The sequence below is a fragment of the Eschrichtius robustus genome, chromosome 7, assembly GCF_028021215.1.
Source record: "Eschrichtius robustus isolate mEscRob2 chromosome 7, mEscRob2.pri, whole genome shotgun sequence".
NCBI lineage: Eukaryota > Metazoa > Chordata > Mammalia > Artiodactyla > Eschrichtiidae > Eschrichtius > Eschrichtius robustus.
Genome location: NC_090830.1, coordinates 79,044,729 through 79,068,845, shown reverse-complemented (window position 1 = coordinate 79,068,845; position 24,117 = coordinate 79,044,729). Strand labels below are relative to the sequence as shown.

General features: G+C 35.6%; 1 protein-coding gene and 1 pseudogene across 4 annotated transcripts in view; one reads left to right on the top strand and one right to left on the bottom strand.

The window, feature by feature from the left end:
• Positions 1-24,117, bottom strand: part of ADK (adenosine kinase) — a 511,904-nt gene that overhangs the window by 288,032 nt on the left and 199,755 nt on the right. The window lies entirely within an intron of this gene.
• LOC137767640 (proteolipid protein 2 pseudogene) lies at positions 13,175-13,708 on the top strand (annotated as a pseudogene).

The window sequence follows — 24,117 nt, the reverse complement described above, 5'->3', positions numbered from 1 at the left end:
AAAACATTTCCTTAGATTATTAACCAGTATTTTATACCTTTTCTTTCCCTCATACCAAAAAACACTAATTTTTCTGGTCAATAGATCTGAATCCTAAAATTACACTTAATAAATATAAATTTATATATATATATATATATTTTTTTTTAACAAACCAAAGATAATTTATAGTAATAGAATGTTAATATCAGCTCAAATAGTTTAAATTCCCTCATATGTAGGTGAAAAATGGCTCTTCAAAATGGAAGGGAATTTCACCAACTGGTTTAAAAATAACAGTGAAATAAAGAGCAGAAGAGACAAGACTACTTACTGTTGACCTCTGGGCTTCCTTCAATATAAAAGTATTATAAAGCAAAGAGTAAGCCAGCATTGATATAATAAAGGAACCTCCACTTTAATAAATCATTTTTTTAGGAAAAGGAAGTCTGCAAAATCTGAGAAAGCAATTTATCTTCAGGTGAATAAAATGAACAGCAACTGATCTTGTACCCAGGGAGTGATTCCTCTTCTACCAGTTACAAATACATCTCTGTTAAGCATCACTAGAATAGGCTGGGTGGTCTCCTGTTTTAAATAATTGATTCACACATTTAAGATTTAGGATGTATTCTGAAATTTTATGCCAAATGCCACTGTCTCAGTTGGCTGATTAACTTGCCCATTATCTGGTCACGTTGTACGTCTGTAAAATGAATCCAACTTGGTATAGGAGCATACCTGAGTAGCACCAAAGACAGATTTTGGGGGAAAGAGGAGTGTCAGAAGTAAGACCTCCACAAGAAAGTCACATTTAAGCTGAGACATATGAAATGGGCACAAATTGGTCAAATGAAGAAAAAGAATGTTACAGGAAGAGAAAATTACATGTTTATATCAATGAGATGTGTCACCCCCAAAAGTTTCGATTTATAGCCTAGAATTCTGAAGACATCATGAGTGTCCTCTAATATAGTCTATAAAGGAGTTCATTTAAAAAATAAAACTATTCTAATTATATTTGCAATCTTGAAATTCTGTGAAAAGGTTAAAAAAGTAACACCCAAGGGAAAAATAGTTTACAAAATTAATTTTCACACAATTAGTTTCATAGTCTTTTAAGCCCTAACTTTAAAAAAAATTTTAAGTACGTATCGTGAGATTATTCTGTCATGAAGAAATAATCAGCTTAAATATAAGACATAAAGAATGTCAATAAATAGAACATACTGAGTGACCAAATACTAATTTTAGATTCACAAGAAGTTGCAAAAATAATATAGAAGGCTCCCACATTACCTTCCCCCAGCTTCCCCTAAAGATAACGTATTACATAACCATAGTCCATTTTCAAATCCAAGAACTTGACATTGGTACAATACTAAACTGCAGACCCCATTCAGATTTCACTAGTTTTTACATGCGCTCTCATTTCTGTATGTGTACAGTTTATGAGATCTTATATGCTGTATGGGTTTGTGAAACCACTACCACAATTAAAATATAGAACTCTTCCATCACCACCAAGAAAGTCCCTTGTGCAACTCCTTTATATTCACACTATCTACCTTTCACCTTCATCCTTAACCTCTGACAACCACTGTAATGTTTTCTAAGACTGTAATATTTTTTTCATTTCAAGAACATTATATAATTGGAATCATACAGAATGTAAATATGTGCCATTGGCTTTTTTCACTCAGTGTAACCTCCTTGAAATCCATGCAAGTTGTCTGTAGCAATATTTTATTCCTTTTTAAAGCTGAGTAGTATTCCATTGTACAGATGTATCACAGTTTGCTTATCCATTCACTTGTTGAAGGTTATTCGTATTGTTTCCAGTTTGGGGCAATAACAAAGTGCTATGACTATATGTGTAGCAAGTTTTTGCGTGAATGTAAGTTTTCATTTCTCTATGACAAATGGTCAGGAATCTGACTGATGAGTCATGAAAATGTATGTTCAATTTTATAAGAAATGCCAAGCTGTTTCCAGAGTGGCTGTGTCATTTTACATTCCCACCAGCAATGTATGAGAGATCCAGTCATTCTGCATTCTCATCAGCACTTGTTACTGTCATCATTTAAAAATTTTAGCTAATTATCACATGTTCTAAATTTGCACTCTTCTGATGGCTAAAGATATTGAAAATGTTTTATATGCTTATTTGCCATCTTATGTATCCTCCTTTATCATTTAACATTTTAACATTACCTGAAAAGGGAATATACAATATTTCCAAGTGTGTAGTTAATAAGCTCTTTTACATAGTATGAGAAGGATAAATATACAAAAAGTTAATGACGCTTTAAAAATAAAAAGTGGAGACAGACACATAAGTACAGAAAATATAATCTAATTTATTTAGAAAATATCATTATAGGGATCATTTGATTAAAGCTATTTATTATGATAACCCAGAAAAGGGACTTAAAAGTCATAGGGCACGCATCAGATGCTGTCAGTGCCCCTCCCATATCCTTTGGACCTAACAATTTCCCCTGGCTCCAGGCTTCCAAAAGCTAGAAGCTTCCTCTCTGTGCCAGAGGGATTTTCTCCTGAACTGGTGAAAGCTGCTATGCCCACCTGGGCACTAGGCAGGTGCACAGCCTTCCAAATTGCACTCCACAGCCAATAACAGGAAATATACTTGCATTTCCAGTGAGTTAATTCTGAAATCGATTTCAACATTGATTTTTCTCAAAATTTCCCCACAGGATAAAGCCCCAGTAACTTATCGTGGTAGTTCGATTAATGACTTTTTATTAGCTGCTTTGTGTTCCCTGAATCACCTCCTGCCACCCTTGCCAAAGTTACCTACATCTTCCAAATTGGCTACTTGTTTTAAAATCCTTGTTCTGGGTTCTGCTGCTGGGAAAACCTATAAAAATTAAACCACCCACAAAAACAAAATAAGTCTCATTAAAAATAAAAACATTTAAAAAAAGTAGTGACAAAAAAGTAGTGACAATAAGATGTATAAATTTTCCTTTATCTATTTAATTTTTCTTCTTATTACTATTAAATAAAGTCACTACTACAAAACTCTTCAACTGTAAGTTAACAGCACTTTGCATACTGGAACAATTTCTAATATGTAAATTAAATCAAAATTCAATAGTGAAAATTTATAGATGCTTATGACTACAAATGTAAGAAATTTTCAACCTGTGAAATGTAATAATTTCAACTTCTAGATTCAATGTAACATGATTATAGAGAACACAGAAAACAAACACATCAAGGGTTATTAGAAAGCTGCAGTAATCAGGGCAGCATATTGGAGAAAGGATAGACATATAGATCAATGGAACAGAACACATAGTACAGAAAAACAACCATATAATTGATTTTTGAAAAAAATACAAGGGCAATTAAAGCTATTTAAAAAGACTTCAGGAAAGGGTACTGGCTGCAACAAGTGGATACCCATATGCCAAAGTGGGGATTAAAAAAAGAACACTGTTCCATATCTCATCCTACAAACACAAAAATTAACTCAAAATGGAACACAGACCTAAATGTAAAAACTAAAACTATAAAATTTTTAGAAGAAAATATAGAAAAATATCTTTCTGACCCTCAATTAGGCAAAGAGTATCACATAAAAACATTATCTGTAAAAAACAGACTGATAAATTAGTAAAAACTTCTGCTCATTGAAAGATACTGTTAAGAAAATTAACAGACAAGAATATAATGGGAGAAAATACTTGCAAATCATATATCTGACAAAAGACATATTCAGAAAATATAAACAAATCTCAAAACTCAATAATAAAATGAACAACACGATTTTTTAAAAAGATCTGAACGCTGCTCTAAAGAAGATACACAGATAGCAAAAAAAAATAAAAATATGTTCAACATCATTAGGAAGTGTAAATTAAAACAATGAAATACTACTTTACCCCTGTTACAGTGAATAAATAACAAAAGCTAACAATACCAAGTGCTGGCAAGAATGTGAAGCCAATAAAACTGTTCATACACTGCTGGTGGGAATGTAAAATGATACAGCCACTTTGGCAGTTCCTTATGAAGCATGTGATCCAACAATCTTACTTCTAGTGGAATGAAAATGTATGTCTGTATAAAGAAACTTATACAGAAATGTTTATAGCAGATTTATTAGTAATCACCAAAACTGGAAACAATCTAAATATTCCTCCATTGGGGATGGATATACAAGTTGCAGTACATCAACATGACGGAATACTACTCAGCCATAAAAGAAACAAATTACGGATACTCAACCAAAGGGATGACAATCTCTGATGCACTTATGCCAACTAAACGAAACAAGATTCAAAAGCTATGCACTATATGATTCTATTTATATGTGTCAGGAACTCAAGTGAGTTGGAGAGAGGCAAGCTGCCAGGTTTCAGAGTAGTCGATTAAGACAATAAGCCAGGGAATTCCCTGGTGGTCCAGTTGTTAGGACTCTGCGCTTTCACTGCCCAGGGTGAGGTTCAATCCCTGGTCGGGGAACTAAGATCACACAAGCCTCGCGACAAAAGAAAAAAAAAAAAAAAAGACAAGCCAAAGTGAAAGTAATAATTAAGTCTTTCAACACTTACTGTAATACTATAAGAAAGATGGTGAATCGGAGAAAGTGTCAGCTCCCCACTGCTCCACTTTCCCCCAAGGACCAGTACACTGGTCAAGGATCAGGTGAATCTGCACAGATGCGGGGGTTGTTTCACTGCCAAGGGAGCCCCCAAAAAAGGGTCCTGCAGTTTTAAGACCCTGGGTCTGGGGTAAGATGGAAGGGGGAGAGCTAGGTGTAGAACAGTATTGAGTTCTAAGTCACAGTACAGAAAGGTGTCTCCAAAGTTCTTTGTCACTTCCCTAATAAAAAAGTCTTGACAGAGGCATCTAAGCCAGCCCTCAAAGAAAAGCCCCAGATAAAGGGGCCTCCAAATGAAGGTGCTTGGGCTAGGAATACTGACATGTGTAAGAGCATAGCTGGCCAGGTGGGATGAGTCCTTGACTGCAACTCCCTTCAGAGACAGCAATTCATTGGCCTTACACCAAGTCTGGTGTGGGGAAGGCAGCTTTCCCACATAAACCCCACCAAGTAAAACCTTTGTAGATCCCTATGATTGGCCTGAAAAATCACACACAGGTTTTTGGCCAGGAGCTAAATTCATCAATATGAAACACTGGAAAATGCAAAACTGTAGAAACAGAAAACTATGATATGGAATTTGATTTTACCTTGTTTTAAAAGCTAACAACAACAACAAAAAAGGTTTGATGCTGATTCACAGACAAGGGCAGAAGACACGAGACCCCTGGGTGAAAGGCAAAAGATTATATTTTACTCAAGTCAAGGCACACGAACATGGGCATATTTGCACCAGTTCCCCTTGCCCCAAGTCCTATGCAGGTAACAGGATGGTTCAGATAGATGCTATGTATGCACTCACTGGGTTTGCACTGGCAGGTGAGGAACATAAAGCTTAGGGAATCTACCAATTTTATAGCAAACAGTAACTAAGTCTGCTCTTTGTCTGGGGAGAGACAGTTACCTCATGTTTTAAGTCCACCAGCTATATAAATAATACTGAGAAATGTCCTAGGAAAGAGAGCAGTCAGAGCCTTACAGTCTTGGCACACCAAGCAAGGAGGTCTGTCTCTGCCAACAAAAACAGAGCAGTGATCGCTAGGAGCTGCGGTGGGGAAAGGCTGACTACAAAAGAGCACAGGGGAAGTTTTAGGGTGCTGGAGCTAAAACATATCTTGCTCCTGGTAGTGGCTACATGACTGTGTGCTTATGTCAGAACTTATACAACTGTACATTAAAAAGGTCAATTTTATTTTATGTACGTTACACCTAAAATTTTTTTATGCAAAACAATACTGGGGGAAAAAAGGTAACTCTTTTAAAAAAGAAAAGGAAACGATACCTAGGACTTTGTGGAAACATCCCCAGTGGCCTTTTCTCCATATGTCTTCTTTCAATTGCCAACTACTTAACAATGTTTCCAGCATTCATTTAAAGTTAATAAATTAAACACTTTTAGATATATTTAAATCACCTATTCAGACTTATTAAATCAGAACTCACAGTTTCTAAATCTCTTGGTTTTTACAATAATTTCTGAGAAAGAAAATAGCTTAAATTAAATTTGTAAAATAAATTAAAAATATAGTTCACTGTTGCCTTTCAGCTTTCTAAATTAAGATATCCAAAATACCATAACCTTTAGCAAGTTTCCCTTCACCCTCCCTACCAATATTAACTGACAAACAATAAATTTTCAAAATCATTAAATTGCCATTGTTCATGTTTCTCCTGTTGACCAGTGATCTAAACATTCATTTTAGTTAAGAAGGTTTTTAATAGAATGTAACATCTGTTTTATGTTACATGGGAGACAGCAAAATTCTTCCTCTCTGACTGGATTATTAATGGTCGTGCCTTCTATGGAGTTATTCTCTTCATCCGCATCCCCACACTAGCTCTCTAAAGTGCAACATACCCCCTGATGTAATACATTTTCCTGCTAACTGTACAATACTGTAGACACCATAACTTTAATGTGACATGCTGGTATTTCTTTTTTAAACCACAAATGCATTTCTTATTCTTGATCACAAATTTAAATTTCCTGTATATTCCCAGCCGACCAGGCATTTTTTGTTTAAAACTGCTGAATAAAAATAGGTGAATTCAATTTTTTGACTTGTCATCTCATTTTTTTTATAGACCTCTCTCCAACTCTTAGAATGGAAAAGTGAAAAGATATTTCTTTTTATCCTTTTACTATTAAATCAACTTAAGCTTAAAACACTGTAAACTACTTCTACTCCTTAAGAGTGATATAAGTCCAGGACACACATAAAATTATTTAAAATAATATGTTTGCATTAAATTCAAGACAAATACCTTTAATAAAGGCATTCTTCAAGTGTTCATCTCTATAATTATTTTAACATGAATATCTTTTTGTTTTTATCTTTAAAAAGTCCTCAAATTTGACATATATTCCTCATTTTATTTCTGAGGTTTACATCAAGATTTGAGACCATCTTAACATTTCACTGATTAAAACCAAAATAAAATAATATGCCAAATGGAGTTTTTGTTGTATTTCTACTACCTTCAGTTTTTCTTGTACAATATTTTGTCCTTTATGAATGAATTCTGACAAAATTGAGATAAACCACGTAACTACTAATGATTCTCAATTAGTTCTTCAGTTCATTTCCCTTGCCTAATTCTAAGAAAACTACATATGGTTTAAACCACTGGTATTTTTTGCTTTCTGCCAATACACAAACCATCCATTTTTTGTGTTGAAAACACTCCCATGAATAATTATAATAGTCTCCAAAGAGACCAGATGGTAATAAACACTAGAGCAGATTTGGAAGCTAACCATAAATTTACCTTTTCATAGTCTCACCATCATAATATAGTTCTTTGTGCTTATACCATTAAAAAAAAAATACTGGTGATAGAAACAATATGAGTATACTTTGCACTTAAATAAAAAGATACACAGTAATGTTAAGGTCTTTCATAACTACATATACCTCCCTCATTTCATATTGTTATCATCAACAATTTTTAAGAGAGCATCAGCTTGATAGAGTATGACATTACTAATGACATTATATAGTAAATTTTTACATTAGCAAAATTACTATTAAAGTAAAACTTAAGAAATGTGATCCAGCTAAAGGCAACGAACGATTTCAAAGTTAAAGAAATAGAAATATAGGCTAATGTTACATAGAATTACCACTGATTTTTATTTTGTTATTCTTCTGGGATATTAAATTATTCTGGCTTTCCTACTTCAATTGAAGTAGAATGACTTAAATAATCATTTATCAATATATTTATTTTAGAGTATCATATTTCTGAGAAATAAAAATTAAGAATGGTTTTCAAAACTAGAAGCATGATACGAAACTTTCAAAACACATTGTGGTATATAAGATTGAAATTCAGGCATTTCCCTGCATCTGTAAAAAACAAAAATTAGCCCAAGAATTAGCTTATTTTTGTACTTTTTGATGTAAGCTACAATAGTAAATTATATTAACTATATTTTCTGTATGCATTGCAATATTGCTACCTGTAATGTTTCTGGTATTAAATTATTCTTACAGCTCAAAGCAATAAATATATAAAGTCACATGGCAATGGAAGGATAGAGACAGAAAACAAATAGAAATAAAAATAAGAGGAAAGAAAAAGTACGCTTAAATAAAAACAGGAAATATGAAAGGGGGGGTGGTGGGGGAGAGACTGCAGAAAACCAGAATAAAAACAATGGCTGTCCAAAAGGTATTTATCTTTTTGGTTGCTATTGTAAATGAGGTTTATAGTTTGTTTATCCCGTCTATTAATTTAAGCACCTAAATATTTTAATTTTAAATCCACCTAATTTATTAATTCTTTGTTTACAACAGTATTCACTTCATTCTATTGGGGTTTTCCACAACAGACTCAACAAAGGTAGTGTTAATTTTATTTTCCTATTTTATCTATAAAATATGATATTGGCATTGGAGTTGAGAGAGACAGATTCTACTAAGAAAACATATATCTATTTTCTTTAATGGAAGTTGTTTTAGCATCTCCATAGAAGATCCTATTTCTCTTTTGTTTTATTGCTATGAGACCAAATTACCGATTTTGTAACTCTGAACCATCCTTGCATTCCCAGAATTAACTTCTCAACTTGGTCACTGACAATTATTAATGTGGTACTAAATTTATTTCCAAATATTGTATTTGGGCTTTTTTTCACAACAGTCATAAATAGTATTAATCTATACTTTTAGTTTTATGTTTCCTTATTTTTCTTTCTGCTATCCTTGTTGGGTTATGGTATCAATGGGAGACCAGCTTGAAAGAAAAGAATCTAGAAGGGTTTTTTTTCTCCTATGCTGCCCAATGGTTTAATTATCTTAGAATAATCTGATGTTCACAAGTCTGGTGTATTTGCCAAGTGAAGTCACCTAGGATTTTTACTCTTGTGGAGAGGAGGTTCTTTGATAATCTGCTCTATTTCTTACATGAGCATTACACCACACAGATTTTTCTCTTTTTAGAATGAATTTTGGTAATTTATTTCTCTCAGAAAATAGTTCACTCCATCCAAGTAATTCATGTCATCCAGAGAAATGTAAATGTAAACTTTCAATGAGATCTTACTTTTTACACATCATACTGATAAAGAAGACCCTGATTATATTCTGAATTGGTAAGGATGTATTAAAACAAACATATGCATTCAGTTCTGATAGGAATAAAAATTGGTAAAATGTTTTATGTGGACAAATTTGACAATTTGTATAAAAATTTACCATGCTTATGCTTTCAGCCAGCAATTCTTATTTCTAGGACTAAATTATAAATATACACAGATGGAAGGGACATCCCTGGTGGTCCAATGGCTAAGACTCCGCGCTCCTAACGCAGGGGGCCCAGGTTCAATCCCTCGTCAGGGAACTAGATCCCACACGCTGCAACTAAGAGTTTGCATGCTGCAACTAAAGATCCTGCATGCCACAACGAAGATCCTGTGTGCTACAACTAAGACCTGGCACAGCCAAATAAATAAATATTAAAAAACAAAAACAAAAAAACCTATTCAGATGTAACCTTCTATGTGACTCCCACATAGGAAAAAAAAAAGATATACAGATGGAAAATAACATGCATATTAAGGTACTCCTAAAGTATCTTTGTAAACCATCTAAATGTTAAACAGTAAGAGATTCATTAAACAAATTATAATACTGGGACTTCCCTGGTGGCGCAGTGGTTAAGAATCCGCCTGCCAATGCAGGGGGCACAGATTCAAGCCCTGGTCCAGGAAGATCCCACATGCCGCAGAGCAACTAAGCCCATGCCCCACAACTACTGAGCCTGCGCTCTAGAGCCTGTGAGCCACAACTACTCAGCCCGCATGCCACAACTACTGAAGCCCACGCACCTAGAGCCCATGCTCCACAACAAGAGAAGCCACCACAATGTGAAGCCTACGCACCGCAACTAGAGAAAACCCGTGCACAGCAACGAAGACCCAACGCAGCCATAAATAAATAAATGAATAAATTTATTTATTTATTAAAAAAATTATAATACTATCATAGAATGGACCATTATAGTCATTAAGAAGAATTAGCCGTATCTATTTCATACTGGTATGGAACAATCTCCAAGATATACTATTAAGAAAAAAAAATCAAAATACAAAACCGTGTATACAGTATAACATATGCAGAAAATATACATTAATAGATATGCACATAGCTGTAAAGAAATAAAATATTTCTGGAAGAACACAAGAAACTTGTTACGGGAATCACATCTAACTATGTGAACTGGGTGAGCAGAGTATGGGCACAGGAAAAAAATCTACTTTTCCCTACATACTCTTGTACTTTTAAAATTTTGGACTTTGTGCCTCTTAGTTATCTGTTGCTGCCAAACACAGTGAGTTAAAATAAGAAACATAACATTATATAGTTTTTTTTATGGGTCAGGAATTTGGGAGTGGTTTAGCAAAGCAGTTGTGTCTCAGGGTATCTCATTAGGTTATGGTGACTGGGGCTGGCTCCTGCACATGGCTAGCATGTTGGTGCTCGTTGGTGGTAAAAAACTTTAGTTCGTTGTCATGAGGGCCTCTCCATAGGCTGACTGAGTCTCCTCATGACAAAGCAGTTGACTTTCTTATTATGGGCATCCAAAAGAAAATAATGTGGAAGCAACAATACCTAGCCTCAGAAACAGCCCATCATCAATGCCACACATCAATGCACATCATCAATGCCACACACAATTCTAACACATTCTATTTGTTAGAAGCAAGTTACTAAGTCTGGGCATACTCAACAACAGGGAAATTAGGCTCTACCTTTTAAATGAAAGAATGTCAAAGAACTTGAGAGAGATACTTTAAAAACCAAAACATGCATATTGTATTTTGGTAAATACAAATAGAGTAACATTAGAAAATTAAATTAAAAGATGCATTTAATTCTGTGGAAGACAAACTTTTTTTGACTGCATCACATGGCTGTGTGGAATCTTAGTTCCCCAACCAGGGATTGAACCCAGGACCTCAGCAGTGAAAGCACTGAGTCCTAACGACTGGACCACCAGGGAATTCCCAACAAACTTTTATCATTAATCAAAAGGATGACAGAGAGTACTGGGAGATTTAACTTTTATGAAATGACAACACATACTTCAATCCCTACATTTCTATGTAAAATCCCACCCATAACACTATACTTCTGAGAAGTCACAGTAGGTAGAGCAGCAATTTAATGAATGTATAACTAAAGGACTATTTTGAAAATGGCTCTCAACAGTGCAATATATCCATGTGTACCACCTATTCATATAAATATGTTGTGAAAACAATGAGAAATTAAATCACATAATCTTTAATGATGACGATGATACTGAAGTTTAATAACATCTGTGATGCTATTAAAGGTGCTGTGTGCCAGCACCTTACCTAGTAGTACATACTCTTCCTTTTTTTATTTTACATTTCACCCTCACAACCCCAAGTGTACAGTGCGCATTTTACAGTGTACAAATGAGCAAACGGAGGCACAGGAAGGCTAGGAAAACTTGCCCAACGTCATCTACAACGAGAAGTTTGTCATGTATTCTAAATATATGGTTCCCAAAACTAAGCGCCACATTCAAGAAATATACTGTTCTTAGCCCATTTTCCTTCATTTGGAATAATCTTTTTACATTATTTTCCCTAAGATTGTGTTTTGGTGGCTCTGTAAAACTACATGACACAAACTGAATTTACTTTAAAAAAACAAAGCAAACTGTTTTCTCCCCCAAGTTCTCCAATTGTAGAACTAGGTAAACACATACACTGACTCACATACAACTGGAAAACAAAAAAGAGGTTACTGTCATTTTTTCTTTCTTTACATTTCAATTTTCTAAAATGTGTTCTAAGTTTAACAATTAAAACCATTGAAAAAATGTTAAGAAACCCTACAAATAAGGGGGTATGAGGGTGAAGTATCAACCTGCCACAACTTCCTACATGAAAGGTTTGATTAGACATAGAAGAGCCCAAAGGCTGAGCTTGCTACTTCCACCGACTATACAGTCACTCCAAAAGTACGAGCCCTATCAAGTCAGCTTTGTACATGTCCCCAGCAATGTACATTACTTGTAGTCACTGCTGCTATAAAATTAACCTTCATCCCATAGGGGCCTAAAGGAGATGGTTAAGAATTGATAGTTCCTGCTTTAAAAAAAATGCAACACTGACTACGTTATTACTGACTACAATCTTTCACATTTAGTATAATTTTCCTCAGGGTAGGATTAAATCTATAAGTTTGGGGAAGGGAAAATGACCTACTCTAAATAATTTAAAGTACTGCTCTATATACTTAGACTTTCACCATTTCAGACAAATGACACATTTATATAAATGCTTCACAGAGATATTACTTTTTAGTTCCCCGGTATTTTTAGATAAATCACATGGTTCAAATATTACTTTCCTAGGTGAGTTGTATTAGTCTACCTGATGAACATTTCATTCAATTTTTAATATAAGAGAAGGTGACGGGAATTCCCTGGTGGCGCAGTGGTTAAGCATCCACCTGCCAATGCAGAGGACAGAGGTTCGAGCCCCGGTCAGGGAAGATCCCACATGCTGTGGAGCAACTAAGCCCGTGCGCCACAACTACTGAGCCTGCGCTCTAGAACCCCCAAGCCACAAGTACTCAGCCCGTGTGCCACAACTACTGAAGCCCGTGCACCTAGAGCCCATGCTCCGCAACGAAAAGCCACCGCAACGAGAAACCCGCACGCCACAACTAGAGAAAGCCTGTGCAAAGCAACAAAGACCCAATGCAGCCAAAAATAAATAAATTTATTTTAAAAAAAAGACAGAGAGAAGGTGACAACTGTTACATAAAGCACGAATCTTTAGTGGTCCATAAATATGAATAATTACTATTCTGAACATAACTGAAAGTAATCTGATCTATCTAATGAAACATATTATTTAATTGTGCATATTTGCATAAATTATATGCCATCTTCATAAAGGACTATAACTGGTATTGCTTTCATAAAATCAAACCTCTCCCTTTGCCCTGGGGCCCCCTTCCCGGTCAGATGGCGGGCAAGATGGCTGGGTGTGCACCGTCCTCGAACCCACAAGCGAGCAGATCCTCCGAGCCTCTCAGGACTCCGGTCCATGCCATGGCGGATTCCGAGCGCCTCTCGGCCCCCGGCTGCTGGGCCGCCTGCTCCAACTTCTCACGCACCCGACAGGGAATTCTCCTGTTTGCTGAAATTATATTGTGCCTGGTGATTCTGATCTGCTTCGGTGCCTTGACATCAGGATACTCCTCCTTGTCAGTGACAGAGATGATCTTTGCTACTCTCTTCTTTGTCGTCTACATGTGTGACCTGCACACCAAGATACAGATCATCAACTGGCCTTGGAGTGATTTCTTCCGAACCCTCGTAGCGGTCATCCTCTACCTGATCACCTCCATTGTTGTGCTTGTTGAGAGAGGAAACCACTCCAAAATCGTCGCAGGGGTACTGGGCCTAATCCCTGCATGCCTCTTTGGCTATGATGCCTACATTACCTTCCCCTTGCAGCAGCAAAGACATACAGCAGCCCCTACTGACCCTGCAGATGGCCCAACGTAGGTGAACTCCCTTCATTTCTCTCAGCAACCTGCAAATAACACCGCCATCGAAATAATTCCTCCCAGCTCACAACTGAGGTAAAAGTGCCTTTATCGAGAAAATTTGTCTTCCAGACTGCCAATCAACTCCTCTGGTTATGGCCACCTTTATGGGTGTGCCTAGGTTTCCCTTCCTTCTGCAGTATCCAAACGGAGACACCAGTTCTGCCTCGACAATGCCCCCACCTAAGCCACAAAATGACGGAAGAGGGTGCCTCAGATTTCAAGACTCCAGGCCCCAGGTTGTAACCCATTCCAAACAACCTCCTCAGTGTCCGTGTGTGTGTGTGTGTGTGTGTGTGTGTGTGGGTGGGGGTGGGGGAAGGGGGCTCTGTGGAGGAATAAATAAATAATAAGCAGATTATTAGGGGGAAAAAAAAATCAAATCTCTCTAAGTTTCTTATTTTGCCAGATCTCAAATTTTTAAATCCTCAAAATTTTCAGTTTTCTGTTACATGTTGTTAAATCACTTCTAAATACACAAACAGTAAACAGCAAAGTTCTTCAATTTAACTAGACACCACATGCAATCAACCTGCTACGCCTACCAAGAACAGAGCTTCTCAATGGTGAGCTAACTTTCACCCATCCATCCAATCTTCTTCTCCCTTATGTGAAAAGCCCACTGCATAGCCGTTAATTTTCACATAGAGATTTTGTGAAAGAAGGAAATTATTATAGCTGTCATGATGGGATGGACAGCAATTACTACCAAGTGAGGTCTATGAAAATGAGGCCAAGGATTGTATCACTGCATACTGGATTCTAAACTCTTTACATGGGAGGGATCCAGGTAGGACAGTAGAATGAGATAAGGCTCCTTAGGTCAATTCTTCATTTTACCTCACAAACTCCGTGTATACATGCATACATATTTATCTTTAGGGCCAAACATACACATAGTTTAATTTCAAAAAGAGAAAATATACCTCATCCTATTTACTTTGCACTTATTTCAAATTTCATTAACAGAAGATCAGGCCTTTCATTTCCTAATAATATAAATATTAAACAGGTACATATTTAAATAACTTTATAAATCAATGTGAATACATGCTCCTGAAAATGCCAAAGATGGAATAAGAATATTGACTGGTACAGAAATAAAATTAGAAAATAGGAAGTTACTGGCTCTTAATGGATGGCAACAATGCCTCTGAGGGGGAAAACAAAAGACAAGAAGTAGGGAATAGGGGTTCTCAGTATTTGGTCACCTATAAGCAGCAATGCACAGGATAGTACCTAGGAAGCCAGCATTTTGGCTCACTTTCTTACAGTTAAAGATGACTAGCAGGCAAATTAGTAGAACCTGGAAAGTAATATCACAGATTCTCAATTTGACAATTCATTATTATAGATTCCAAAAGTTGATAGTGAACTACAATACGCAGACTATATCTATGAAGAATGAAGAGCAATTTCCTAAGATTTAAGACAGATGCCTGATTCATTTACAAATTCAAAATTTTTATCAATAAGCTGTTATATTCAAGAGCCTATTCATAAAGTACTGTTAAAATAAAAACTGTCTTAAACATTTTCTTTTACATAATTTGAATTTCTTCCAGTGGAATCAAGAACATTTTGCAATAATACTCAACTTAAAATTTAAAAAAACCATTATTTTCCTATACGCTTTGTCTTGGATATTATCAACTAAATTCAGGGTTTAATGGGGAACCTTAGATGATTAGCAAATGCTTTAAAATTCCTTATTTATATAGCACAAAATGTACTGTTAAGCAAAATTCAAACCTTTGATTTAAGCCTCAGAAGTTAGCTAAATTGTTCATTGTTCCAAGTAACAATCACAATGTTATTTTATTCAGTATGGTGAATATCTTATGAGAGCATGTATTAAAAAGAATGTAAACATCTTGAATACCAACTTATAGAAAGGTATTCATTAGGGTCCCACATTTTACTTTATCATATCTATTATTTATGTGACAAATCACCATTGTATTACATTACACGTGTGAGTCCTTCAAATCAGAGATAGTTATATAACTAACTGTATACATAAGCACAGATTTTTAGGACACTATTGAAATGACTGCTTTTACAGAATAAATATAAACTTTTACAACTCCATGAAATAACACCAAAAATCAAACCCAACTAAAATAATAATAGTTTAACAGCACAGCTAAGCTTTTTTGATCATTTACCACGTGCCATGAACCTTCCTAGGTAATTTATGTGTATTACCACATTTAGTTCTCTTAATAAACTACAAGGTTACAGTGTTTTGAGTTATCATCTCGTTTTACTTGTGAAGAAACTACTGCTCAAAGAGTTGACGGCCACTCAGTATGAAAGAGAAGAACCAGGTCTAGAATCCAGATCTTTGCCTCCAAAGATTATACTCTTCATTATAAACTTTGTTTATATTGCTGTCAAAATATACCAACGCATGACATTAAAAGAAAAAAATTCAATAATTAGATTAAAATAAATACCTATGCTCGTATAGAAATTATGCTTTTGCCCTGTCAAAACACTAAATAAAATTAATACAAACCAGAGAATCGAGCAGTAAAGAAAAATACAACTTTCTCATATAGGGTTATATCTATTAATCACTTCAATCACTCAAAATGTATTCACTGAAAGTCTTCCAAGTTACAGAGATTATTGGAGATGTTGAGGACACACAGTAGGGAACAAAACAAAGTGCCTGCCCTCATGATGCTTATATTTTAATGAATACAAAACTAATAAAAGAAGGAAAAATATTAAGATAATAAATTATAGCAATAGGCTAAAAAGGGAAAACAATTATGTTACCAACTCAACAACTATTCTTAATAAAATCTGTGAAAATACAAGGATTAGAATTATTCTTCCCTATCATGAAGCATATATCTTTGAGCTATTTCATGAGTTTGTAAATTGTATATTACTTACAGCAATAATTATTGCCTATAAAAAAAAAATCAGAAAATAAAATCTGTCCTGTAGAGACACAAATGAAATCCGCCACCCCACCGAAGTCAGTTTTGTAATATTTATAGATTGATTTCATGGACCACACATATCTCCAGTCTTTGAATTCCCCTTTAAATAAATTGCAACATCTTACCTGTACACTAATTAGAGTTAAATAAAATTGTTGACATGTGTTCATTTCATATCTGAGAGTCCCATTTTCCCTTTTAAGAATGTTAGCCTATAAAAGTACTATCATTATTCCCATTTTACAGAAGAGGAAACTGAAACTTGAAAAGGTTAGGTGACTTGGGACTTCCCTGGTTGCACAGTGGTTAAGAATCCGCCTGCCAATGCAGGGGACATGGGTTTGACCCCTGGTCCGGGAAGATCCCACATGTCGTGGAGTAACTAACCCGTGCGCCACAACTACTGAGGCTGCGTGCCACAACTACTGAGCACACGCACCGCAACTACCGAAGCCCGCACGCTCTACGGCCCACGTACTGCAACTACTGAGCCCGCGTGCTGCCAACTACTGAAGCCCGCGTGCGTAGAGCCTGTGCTCTGCAACAGGAGAAGCCACTGCAATGAGAAGCACACCGCAACGAAGAGTAGCCCCAGCTCACTGCAACTAGAGAAAGCCTGAGCTTAGCAAAGTAGACCCAACGCAGCCAAAAATAAATTTTTTAAAACAAATAAATAAATAAATAAAATATAAATAATAAATAAATAAGACATATTATTAAAGGAAAAAAAGGTTAGGTGACTTGCCCAAGTTTGTACTTGCCCAGCTTTGCTTATTGCACAGCACATTCCCTAAGCCACTACGCTGTGCTAAGCTAAAATTTAGACAATTTTTTTACTTTCTCTCAAGTATCTTAATGCCAGAAGTACCACAGAAAACAGAAATACTCTAGAAAAGCTTGTCTTAAAAAACATGGCAGTTGACAGTACCACTATGTAATTTAAATGGCAAACACCATATTCATTGCCCAACCAACCAAACAAATGAGACATTTTTCTCTCCCAGAAGAGATTTGACTTTATTTTTCAGTTCAAATAAATATATTAACAAGACATTTATTTTTAAAAGTTCCTGAAATCTAATTACAAAATAGAATGAAAAGGAATGGAATCAAGGCAAGAATTTTATCCCCTGAATGAAATAAGATCCTGCAACTTGTGGTTTTCCTTACTGAAGCACTTGTTGCTTTGCTCTTAGGCAGGAGAGACAATCTCAAACTGTACCCGTGTTTAATGTCATACTGCAGGACAATGCACCACATTAAGGTTCATAAGTGTAAAAGGTATGTTTTCTTTCATAAAGTGGGTAGTTTATGATGTGTAGGTGTAGATTTATACTATACAATCTCAGAGCACACCTTAACTACTGAGACAAAACTAAAAGCATGTTTTACTAACAGTGGCAAAAGAATCCCTTAACACAAGACATAAAATAAGGCTTAAGGACAAAAAGCAGAAAGAAAAGAAGAAGGAAAGAGAAAAGAGGAGGGGGAGATAAGGAAGGAAGAGAGAAAATATAGGTTTTGCTTTACATTAAAGAATCTGACTTAACATAGAAGGATATCACAAACACATTAAAAATATCCTTCAGGAAAACAAAACACTACTTTCTTCACCTTAGTTTAGCTACTAAAATCTCTCACAGCCTTATTCAACAAAGAAAAAGATTACCAAAGAAGGGAGGTGTTAATTCATACTTAAATTTTTCAATTGCAAGGAGAAATTCACAATTTTAATACTCAACTTTATTTTGTAAGACCTAAGTTACTTAAAATTATTCATTAATCTTAAAATTGGCACTAAAAGGAACCTCCTCTTTAGTGACATAAAGGTTTGGCAAGACTCTGTGTTGTATCACCGTCTGCCACATCCTGCTCTGATATTTATAAATGTAGTTGTGCTATTGACAGTTCTGCAACTGCTCCAGGTGTAAGGCATTAGAAGGGAGAATTCTCTTTGATCACTCCAATGTCGTTTCTTCTCTTTAGATCTAAGCAGTCTGCACTGTTCCCAGATTCCGAGATATATCTACTAAAATGCCTTTTAATCTCTATATAGTTTTTTCAGGTGAAATAGGTCATAAAAAGAGATAATCAGAATAATATTTATTCATACAGGAAAGCCACACAGGTTAACTGTTTTTTTTTTTAAAAAGGTCTAAAAAAGAAAACATGAGGCTCTCAATTTTCATCAATTTTCATTTCTAAATACTATGACTTAATTGGAAATGCTACATGGTTCTTAAAATATCAACTTTACAATTCTGGGTTGAACATGTTTCTATTCATTCAAACATAATTGTATAAACTTTATAAAAAATGTTTTTAGGTACTCAATATACAAAGAGTTTGGGAAAACTTTAAAACACAATTCTGAAAACTGGTTCATTACATGATGTTTGTATGAAAAAAACAATTAAAGCACCCCTCCCCCCTCCACACACCCCAGCAGCCATCCTGTATAAAACGTAAAAATACTGGCACAAGACAGTTCTCTCAAAATTTCATTAAAAACAAAACAAAACAAAACAAAAGCTTGGTTAAAATTTCACTAGAAGTTAAACATAGAGGCTTATCTAACTGTAAGAGAGATGAGAAAAAGAAAGATTGAAAAGTCAATAATGAGAGAACCAGGTGAGGAATTAGAAGTAAGGATATAAGAATTCAAGTGACCAAGAGAAACATTTAATACTTATGTGAAGAATCAAATCTATTACTGATGGATTTATATAAATGATTAAGGAAGAAAATTTGTAATTAGGAACATATTTTACTTCCTGAAGAAAAATGGAGGAGAGAGGGCTATTGGGCAAGGAACATATACACATTTAGTAGTTTTCAATAAATGATTTCAATTACAGCAAAGAAAGAAGTACTATTTTATCCCTAAGATCTTTGCTTTAAATGAGAAAGAAAAATCTACTTTATTTAGAAAAAAATGGCAGTTATTAAAGTAATAAGAAAATGATTACTCTTTATTATTGAATAGCAAATCATAAAAATCCATATAGCCTCAACACTTTGGGGGATGAGAGGAAGAAGAAATAATTGATTCCAACGATGATCTACTTATACTTCAGGTAACAGACTAAGAAGGCACTTAAAATATTTGATTAGATGCCCAGAACATATGCAAAAATGACTAATTTTTAATAGGTATAGAACATTAGAAAGATCAGTAAATCAATTTGCAGGAAGCTTAATAATGAACTTATATAACTTAAAACAATATAGGAATACCACATGTAGCTGCTCATGAGGCTTCTGAAAAACACGAGTCAGAAAAAAGCATATACTGCCATGGAGCAAAAAGATATCCAAACACCAAAAAAACTGCTATCCCTCAGAACCATGAAGGAAAGAGTTGGTTTAATTAGAACTGTATTAAAAATGATGGCTACTTGATTCTCTCTGACAACCTCCAATTCTTCCCAAATTGAAGCAGACTGTAAAAACTGGAGAGAGTATGCAAAATGCTACTCAAATCTAACATATATGGACAAGTCAAAACTGAAGTCCATTAAGGAAGAGAGAGAAATCTCCAGTAAGGAGAGCAATCAGAAGTTTCCAGTTAGAACACCTGGGTTCTAATTCTGATCTGCTTAGTTACCAACCATGGCATTTTTATCTATCTTATATAATCAGAATCCTTTTCATTAAAATGAGATCACATCTTTTTTCCTATCTCACAGGCTGTTATGAGGCTCTGAAGGTTGAGAGAGCATACAATAGTATAAAATAAAGATTGCAAAGAGGTAATACAAATAAGTTAAGTAGGTACGGTTTTTTTTTTAAAATATTTATTTATTTATTTATTTATTTTTGGCTGTGTTGGGTCTTCGTTGCTGTGCGCGGACTTTCTCTAGTTGCGGCAAGCGGGGGCCACTCTTCATTGCGGTGCGCGGGCTTCTCATTGCAGTGGCCTCTCCTGTTGCAGAGCACAGGCTCTAGGCGCGCGGGCCCCAGCAGTTGTGGCATGTGGGCTCAGCAGTTGTGGCTCACGGGCTCTAGAGCGCAGGCTCAGTAGTTATGGCATACGGGCCTAGCTGCTCTGTGGCATGTGGGATCTTCCCGGACCAGGGACCGAACCTGTATCCCCTGCATTGGCAGGCAGACTCCCATCCACTGCACCACCAGGGAAGCCCAAGTAGGTAAGGTTTATGAAAACCAATAGCCCAGCATAAGAACAGAAAACAATAGGCCACTGGCCTTAAAACAGAGTGACCAACTTTTTAGAATCCCAACACAGGAACAAATATAACAGACCAAAAAATACATATATAATGATAATTATGGAACAACTTGATGGAGTATGCAGCTCCAAACTCTTTCCAGAGAAGCATTAAAACAAAAATAAACAAACAAAACCCTATCAAGTACAGCAACATATGTACTGTAGGTATTGCAGAAGAGAGAAAGGAGCAGAAAAAAATATTTGAAGACATATGGCCAAAAAATTCCCAAATTGATGAAATACATGAAACTACACATCCAAGAAGCTCAATGAACTCCAAGGAGAATAAACCCAAAAAGATTCACACCAAGACTTGACTAAATTATCAAAAGATAGAGAAAGAATCTTAAAAGCTGAGAGAAGCAATTTGTCAAGAATAAGGGGTCCTCGATAATATTAATAATATTTCTAGAGCTTCCCTGGTGGCGCAGTGGTTAAGAATTTGCCTGCCAATGCAGGGGACATGGGTTCAAGTCCTGGTCCGGGAAGATCCCACATGCGACGGAGCAACTAAGCCCATGCGCCACAACTACTGAAGCCCGCGTGCCACAACTACCGAAGCCCATGTGCCTAGAGCCCATGTTCCGCAATGAGACGCCACCACAGTGAGAAGCCCCCGCACCGCAATGAACAGGAGCCCCCACTCGCTGCAACTAGAGAAAGCCCGTGCACAGCAACGAAGACCCAATGCAGCCAAAAATAATAAATAAATAAATAAATAAATAAATAAATAAACAAACAAACAAACAAGCAAGCAAGCAAGCAAGCAAGCAAGCAAGCTGATTTCTCATCAGAAACCATGGAAGCCAGAAGGCAACGCTATGACATATTTCAAGTAATAAAAGAACTATCAACCAAGAATTCTACATCTGGCAAAACTATCCTTTAAGAGTAAAGGATAGGGAGTTCCCTGGTGGCCTAGTGGTTAGGATTCCGGGCTTTCACTGCTGTGGCCCAGGTTCAATCCCTGGTTGGGGACCTGAGATCCCACAAGTTGTGCAGCACGGCGAATACATAAATAAATAAGAATAAAGGATAAATTAAGACATTCCCAGATAAACACAAAAGCTTAAGGAGGTTGTTAATAGTAACCTGCCCTACAAGAAATGCTAAAAGGAGTCCTACAGACTGAAATGAAAGGACACTAGACAGTAACCTAAAAACATAACAAGAAATAAAGAACAGTGATGAAGGTAACTACATAGGAAAATACAAAAGCCAGTATTGTATATATGTGCTACATCTTCTTTATCCATTCATCTGTTGATGGACACTTAGGTTGCTTCCATGTCCTGGTTATTGTAAACAGAGCTACAATGAACATATTGGTACATGACTCTTTTTGAATTATGGTTTTCTCAGGGTATATGCCCAGTAGTGGGATTGCTGGGTCATATGGTAGTTCTATTTTTAGTTTTTTAAGGAACCTCCATACTGTTCTCCATAGTGGCTGAACAGAGTGAAGTAAGTCAGAAAGAGAAAAACAAATACCGTATGCTAACACATATACATGGAATCTTAAAAAAAAAAAAAAAAAAAGGTCATGAAGAACCTAGAGGCAAGATGGGAATAAAGACACAGACCTACTAGAGAATGGACTTGAGGATATGGGGAGGAGGAAGGGTAAGCTGGGACAAAGTCAGAGAGTGGCATGGGCATATATACACTACCAAACGTAAAATAGATAGCTAGTGGGAAGCAGCCGCATAGCACAGGGAGATCAGCTCAGTGCCTTGTGACCACCTAGAGGGGTGGGATAGGGAGGGTGGGAGATGCAAGAGGGAAGAGATACGGGGACATATGTATATGTATAACTGATTCCTTTTGTTATAAAGCAGAAACTAACACACCATTGTAAAGCAATTATACTCCAATAAAGATGTTAAAAAAAAAAAAAAAAAAAAAACTTGATGTGCCTTTAAAATGGCCAAGTGGTCCCTGAAGAAGAAAATAAATGAAGAATTCTAAGGCAAAAAACAAAAAAAGCCAGTATTACCACACTTTTGGTCTGCAACTCCTCTTTTATTCCTAGAGGATTTAAAAGGTAAAATGAATTATACAATAATTATAAATCTGTGTTAATGAGCACACAATGTATAAAGATATAATCAGGGACAACAACAATATAAAGGGGGAGGATGGAGATATAAAGGGGCACAGTGTTTATGCCATTGAAACTAAGTTGGTACTATTCAAACTAGATTGTTATAAGTTTAGAATGTTAATTGTAATCCTCAAATTAACCAAGAAAATAACTAAAACACATACAAAAAAGTAAAGAAGATGGGAATCAAAATGGTATACTACCAAAAATAAAAAATATAAACAAATGAGTACTTGTCATAGACTGTGTCCTCCCAAAATTCGTATGTTGAAGCCCTAACCTCCAAGATTTCAGAATGCAACTATATTGGAGATTGGAGCTTTAAAGGAGTCATTAAGTTAAAATGAGGCATTTATGTTAGGCCTTAATCCAATCTGACTGCTGTCTTTATAAGAATTAATAGGAACACACAGAGAGACACGAAGGGTATGCACAGAAGGACAAATATTTGAAGAAGCAGCAAGAGAAGAAAGGACCCTGAAGAAACCAAAGTAGCCAACACCTTGATCTTAGACTTCTAAGCTTCCTTGATCGGTGAGAAAATTAATTTCCCTTGTTTAAGCCACCCAGTCCATGGTTATTATGGCAGCCTGAGCAAACCTATACAGTACTTAATTGAAATTATATACTATTCTGTATTATTTCCTTTTCTGTTACATAAGTGCTATTATTTAAATGAAACAATATGAATAAATAACAAGTGGCAATTAGTAATAATTAAAAGAAGGACTAACTAAACAGTATATGTATGGGAAAATATAACAATCATTTCTTTTGTCTAAATAAATATAGCAACTTATTTTAACTTTTTTAAACTATTACGTATTTAAATTTCTATAGGCCATATTGTATGTTCTTAACGTACATAAATATAAGATTTTTAAAAAGAAGAGTAAGTACAGTTGGATTAAACAGATGTTACCAAAATTTAGAAAAAAATAACAATGACGTGTTCCTTTTTGTCCCATGAAATAAAAGAGTATTTTAACTCTGTGTGTTTCCTTTCCAATAATACTTCTCTGAACTGATTAAAACCATAGGACACCTTCTTTAATGTGTGGTAAAACTGAATATAGTTTAAAGTAAATTTCACTTTGACTTATGGCTCTGCT